We start from the raw sequence: 6383 nt of genomic DNA, 5'->3' as shown, positions 1-6383 counted from the left end.
ACCCGGAGTGAAAGGAATGCAGGACAGGGTCGCTGGGAAAGAAAGAGGCTCAGCTGGCCACGGAGCATGGGGCCGCTGGCCACTGGAGCCGGGGTGCGGGGCGGGGACAGTACCCAGGCCTCCCTGGCCGGGCCCGCACGTGCTGTGTGACCCAGGGATATGGGGGCTGTGCCTCCCTGGGCCAAATGTTGCTAGTTTAGGGGGCTCTAGGGTCCACAGCTTTGACCTTCATGGGGTCCTGCGGGACCCCTCATGAGCTTAGCAAGGCTAAGAGTAGACAGTGGCTGCCCCCTTCTGTCTAAAGGCAAAAGGTGGCTTTGGCCCCATTGTGGACTCAGGCAAAACCCATGTCAAAAGAAAGGGTGGCTGGTTGTGGTGGCTCACGCCTGTAATCCCAACGCTTTGGGAAGCAGAGGCGGGCGGATCACGAGGTCAGGAGTTTGAGTCCAGCCTGACCAACATGGTGAAAACCCGTCTTTACTAAAAATAGAAAAATTAGCTGGATGTGGTGGCACATGCCTGTAGTCCCAGCTACTCAGGGGGCTGAGGCAGGAGAATCGCTTGAACGCAGGAGGCAGAGGTTGTGGTGAGCTGATACTGTGCCACTGCACTCCAGCCTGGGTGACAGAGTGAGGTTCCGTCCCAAAAAAAAAAAAGAAAAAGGAAAGCCGCCCATCATCTTCCCATGTTAACATAAACAGGTAATTCTTCCCCGGCAACAGACCCTTTTTTTTTTTTTTTTTTTTTTTTTTTTTTTTTTTTTTTTTTTTTAAGACAGGGTCTCATGCTGGGCTTGGAGGCTCACTTCTGTAACCCCAGCACTTTGGGAGGCTGAGGTGGGTGGATCGCTTGAGGTCAGAGTTCAAGACCAGCCTGGCCAACATAGTCAAACCCCATCTCTAGTAAAAATTTAAAAAATTAGCTGGGCGTGGTGGCACATGCCTGTAGTCCCAGCCACTCAGGAGGCTGAGGCAGGAGAATCACTTGAACCCAGAAGGTGGAGGTTGCAGTGAGCCAAGATGGCGCCATTGCACTCCAGCCTGGGCGACAGAGCAAGACTTAGACTCAAAGCGGCCGGGCGCGGTGGCTCAAGCCTGTAATCCCAGCACTTTGGGAGGCCGAGGCGGGTGGATCACAAGGTCAAGAGATCGAGACCATCCTGGTCAACATGGTGAAACCCTGTCTCTACTAAAAATACAAAAAAAATAGCTGGGCATGGTGGCGCGTGCCTGTAATCCCAGCTACTCAGGAGGCTGAGGCAGGAGAATTGCCTGAACCCAGGAGGCGGAGGTTGCGGTGAGCCGAGATCGCGCCATTGCACTCCAGCCTGGGTAACAAGAGCGAAACTCCGTCTCAAAAAAAAAAAAAAAAAAAAAAAAAAAAAAAAGACTTAGACTCAAAGCAAAAAAAAAAAAAAAAAAAAGGCCTTGCTCTGTCACCCAGGCTGGAGTGCAGTGGTGCCATCTTGGCTCATTGCAACTTCCTCCTCCTGGGTTCAAGCAATTCTCGTCCCTCAGCTTCCCAAGCAGCTAGGACTACAGGCACCCGCCTGATTTTTTGTACTTTTAATATAGATGGGGTTTCATCATGTGGGCCAGGCTGATCTCGAACTCCTGACCTCAGGTGATCCACCCGCCTCGGCCTCCCAAAGTGCTGAGATTACAGGCGTGAGCCACTGCGCCTGGCCTGGAGGAGGCTTTTGAGTGAAATCGGGATCACAGGGATTATTACGTCGTGGAAATCTGGGGACAGTGATTCAGGCGGTGAGCACAGCCAGTGCAAAGGTCCTGGGGCAGGACCATGCCTGGCATGTTAGAAGAACAGTGAGGAGGCCCGTGTGGCTGGAGCAGAGTGAGTAGGGGGAATGGGGGGAGGTGGGAGGTTTCAGGCCTTGCAGGGCCTTCTGGGGGAAGGGGAGGGTGAGAGCAGAGATGGCACGTGACCTTCACTGAATCTGGAAAGGTCACTGGCAGCCAGAGGACAGTTATGTAAATGAAATGAGATCAAGCTGCCCGTGCTGGGCACATGTGAGACCTCTTTCCAGGGCTCCCTCGGTGCCCTCAGGCATCCCCTTAGCCCCCCTCAACCCTGGGCAGCAGGCAGGAGGTGGACAAAGACGTCCTCCCAGCAAGGACGTTGCACCCTCTCCCAAGACCCCAAAGAGGCCAGGTCCAGGGACCGTAATCTCTTCCTGCGGGTCTTTTAAGTTGATAAAACGTCAGCTAATGTCCTTTGACACCAGAGGCACTGTCTATACTATATATCTTTCATATTTTTTGTAGAGATGGGATCTTGCTATTTGGCCAGGCTGGCCTCTATCTCCTGGCCTCAAGCGATCCTCCCACCTCAGCGTCTCAAAGTGCTGGGAATACAGGTGTGAGCCACCGTGCCAAGCCACTTGGGGAGGCGCTTTTTTTTTTTTTTTTTTTTTTTTTTTTTGAGTCAGAGTCTTGCTCTGCCCCCAGGCTGGAGTGCAGTGGCGCGATCTCGGCTCACTGCAACCTCCGCCTCCGAGGTTCAAGCGATTCTCCTGCCTCAGCCTCCCGAGTAGCTGGGATTACACGCGCCCACCACCACGCCCAGTTAGTTTTTGTATTTTTAGTAGAGAGGGGGTTTCACCACGTTGGCCAGGCTGGTCTCGAACTCCTGACCTCAGGTGATCCACCTGCCTCAGGCTCCCAAAGTGCTGGGATTAGAGATGTGAGCCACCGCGCCCGGCCCAAGCTAGAGACTTGGGATGAGTCACTTTTCCTCCCTCAGCTTAATTTTCTCACCAGTAAAATGGGGATGAGAACCGCCCTTGGCTTGGTGACATGGAGATGAGCGTGGCACCTGCAGCCTCGGTAAGATGCTCGCTCGTGATGAGCATCCAAAATATGCCGGCTGCATCTAGTGTGTGAGATTGCCGTTCTGAAGACAGCTAGCCTTGGGAGAGATTCAAGGGTGTCTGTTTTCTTTCGGTACCGTGTGTGTGTGTGTGTGTGTGTGTGTGTGTGTGTGTGTGTGGTGTGATGTGTGGTGCATGTGTTGTGTGTGGTGTGTGATGTGTGTGTAGTGTGTTGTGTGTGTGTGTAGTGTGTGTGTAGTGTGATGTGTGGTGTGTGTAGTGTGGGTGTGTGGTGTGGCATGTGTATGTTGTGTGTGTGGTGTGTGGTGTTTATGTGTGTGGTGTGTGTAGTATGTAGTGTGGGTTTGGTATGTGGTGTGTGTATGGGGTGTGTGGTGTGCATGTGTTGTGTGTGGTTTGTGTGTTGTGTGTAGTGTGTGGTGTGTAGTGTGTAGTGTGTGGTGTGTGATTGTGTGGTGTGTGATTGTAGTGTTTTGTGTGTATAGTGTGTGGTGTGGGGTGTGTAGTGTGATGTGTGTGTGTGGTGTGTGTAGTATGTGTGTAGTGTGTGTGTGGTGTGTATGTGGTGTGTGTGGTGTGTGTGTGTGGTCTGTGGTGTGTGGTGTGTGTGTGGTGTGTGTAGTATGTGTGTGGTGTGTGTGTGTTGTGTGTAGTGTGGTGTGTGTGGTGTGTAGTGTGTGTGGTGTGTGTGTGATGTGTGTGTAGTGTGTGTGTAGTGTGTTGTGTGTGTGTTGTGTGTAGTGTGTGTGTAGTGTGATTGTGTGTGTGTGGTGTGTAGTATGTGTGTAGTGTGGGTGTGTGGTGTGGCATGTGTATGTTGTGTGTGTGGTGTGTGGTGTTTATGTGTGTGGTGTGTGTAGTATGTAGTGTGGGTTTGGTATGTGGTGTGTGTATGGGGTGTGTGGTGTGCATGTGTGTGTGGTTTGTGTGTTGTGTGTGTGTAGTGTGTGTAGTGTGTGTGGTGTGTAGTGTGATTGGTGTGTGTGGTGTGTGTAGTATGTGTGTGTGGTGTGTGTAGTATGTGTGTGGTGTGTGGTGTGTATGTGTGGGGTGTGTGTGTGTGTGTGTGGTGTGTATGGTGTATGTGGTGTGTGTGTAGTGTGTGTATGTGTGTGTGTGTGGTGTGTGTGTACACAGACCCACACATGGATGGTCTGCATTTTGCTCCAGACGCTGGTGGGACCACAGGAATGTCATCATTTTGTGACCACACTTGGCACCGCAGCAGGGTTCACCCTGTGGTGTGAGTTCGTGGGTCTGTAGCTCATCTCGGGGGTGGTGAGCAGGGAGGTTTGGAATTGGTGATCTGGAGTCCGCCTGCCTGGGTGTTCAAGTTCCAGCACCACCACCTTGTCTGGGCCTCGCTTTGCTTATCTGTAAAATGGGCTCATAGGAGCTCCTGTCTCCTAGGGCGACTGGGAGGGTGAAGTGGGCTCCCTGCTGTAAATGCTTGGCACAGAGCAAGTGCTGGTGCTGGATGCAGCCTAAGGTGACCCCAGTGAGCCACACCGCACCCCAAGGGTCTCTTTTGCTTCCAGCCAACAGAATATGCCAAAAAAAAAAAAAAAAAAAAGGCCAGACGCAGCGGCTCACACCTGTAATCCCAGCACTTCGGGAGCCCAATGCAGGAGGATCACCTGAGGTCAGGGGTTCAAGACTAGCCTGGCTAACACAATGAAACCCTGTCTCTACTTAAAATACAAAACTAAGTTGGGCATCGTGGCGCACACCTGTAGTCCCAGCTACTTGAGGCTGAGTTGGGAGGATCACTTGAACCCAGGAGGCGGAAGTTGCAGTGAGCTGAGATTGTGCCATTGCACTCCAGCCTGCAGAGGGAGACAGCATCTTAAAAAAAAAAATAGAATATGGCCCCCAAAAATCCATACTTATTTATTTAAATTTTTTTTTGAGACGGAGTTTCGCTCTTGTTACCCAGGCTGGAGTGCAATGGCACGATCTCGGCTCACCGCAACCTCCGCCTCCTGGGTTCAGGCAATTCTTCTGCCTCAGCCTCCTGAGTAGCTCGGATTACAGGCACGCGCCACCATGCCCAGCTAATTTTTGTATTTTTAGTAGAGACGGGGTTTCACCTTGTTGACCAGGATGGTCTTGATCTCTTGACCTCGTGATCCACCCGCCTCGGCCTCCCAAAGTGCTGGGATTACAGGCGTGAGCCACCGCGCCCGGCCGAAACATATTTAAATTTTTAAATATAGGCCAGGTGTGGTGCTTTGACCTTGGAACTTTGGGAAGCTGAGGTGGGAGGATTGCTTGAAGCCAGGAGTTTGAGACCAGCCTGGGCAACATGGCGAGACCCCATCTCCACAAAAATAAAAATAAAAATTAGCTAAGCATAGTGGTGCGTGCCTGTGGTCTTAGCTACGAGGGAGGCTGAGGCAGGAAGAATACTTGAGTCCAGGAGTTGGAGGCTGCAGTGAGCCGTGATCACACCACTTCAGCCTGGGTGACAGAGCAAGATACTCTCTCACAAACTTTTCTTTAATAAAAGTTTAAAGTTTGTCAGCTGGGTGCAGTGGCTCTCTCCTGTAATTCCAGCACTGTGGAAAGCTGAGGATGGCAGATTGACAGAGGTCAGGGGTTTGAGACCAGCCTGGCCAACATGGTGAAACCCTGTCTCTACTAAAATTAGCCGGGTGTGGTGGCGGGCACCTGTGATCCCCGCTACTTGGCAGGCTAAGGCAGGAGAATTGCTTGAACCCAGGAGGGGAGGGAAGGTTGCAGTGAGCAGAGGTCGCACCACTGTGCTCCAGCCTGTGAGACTCCATCTCCAAAAAAAAAAAAAAAAAAAAAAGGAAAAGTGGGTATAAGTGGGCTGGGCACAATGGCTCATGCCTGTAATCCCAGCACTTTGGGAGGCTGAGACAGGCAGATCACCTGATGTTGGGAGTAAAAGATCAGCCTGGCCCAAATGGCAAAAGCCTGTCCCTACTAAAAATGCAAAAATTAGCCAGGCGTGGTGGTAGGTACCTGTAATCCTAGCTACCTGGGAGGCTGAGGCAGGAGAATCGCTTGAACCTAAGGGGCGGAGGTTGCAGTGAGCTGTGATCGCACCGCTGCATTCCAGCGTGGGCAACAAGAGTGAGACTCCGTCTCAGAAAAAGCAAGACAGAAAAAAAAAAAAAAAAAAAAAAAAAAGACAGAGTTGGAAACACTCCTGATGTGAGCTGCCTGAGAAGGGGACTGTTGGCTGTGACAAGAGCTGATAGTGGCTGACAGCCAGCAAGAAAACCAGGACGCCAACAGCTTGAGCTTGGAAGACACACCCCCAGCCCCAGAAAAGCAGCACAGCCCCCTGAGACCCTGAGAAGAGTCCCTGAGATTTGGGAGTTGATGTGTGTTGTTTCAAGCTGCTCCATTTGTGGTAACTTGTTACACAGCAGTATCTGGCTAATACAGGGCAAGTGACTGTGAGCTCGCATTCCTGTTGCCACGAGTGTTCTTTTTCTTGTGTGGCCTGGGCTGGAGTGCAATGGCACCATCTTGGCTGTCTGCAACCTCCGTCCCCGGGTTCACG

The sequence above is a fragment of the Saimiri boliviensis genome, chromosome 14 (assembly GCF_048565385.1).
Source record: "Saimiri boliviensis isolate mSaiBol1 chromosome 14, mSaiBol1.pri, whole genome shotgun sequence".
Lineage (NCBI taxonomy): Eukaryota > Metazoa > Chordata > Mammalia > Primates > Cebidae > Saimiri > Saimiri boliviensis.
The sequence above is the reverse complement of the archived record's forward strand: the minus strand, read 5'-3'. Positions refer to the sequence as shown.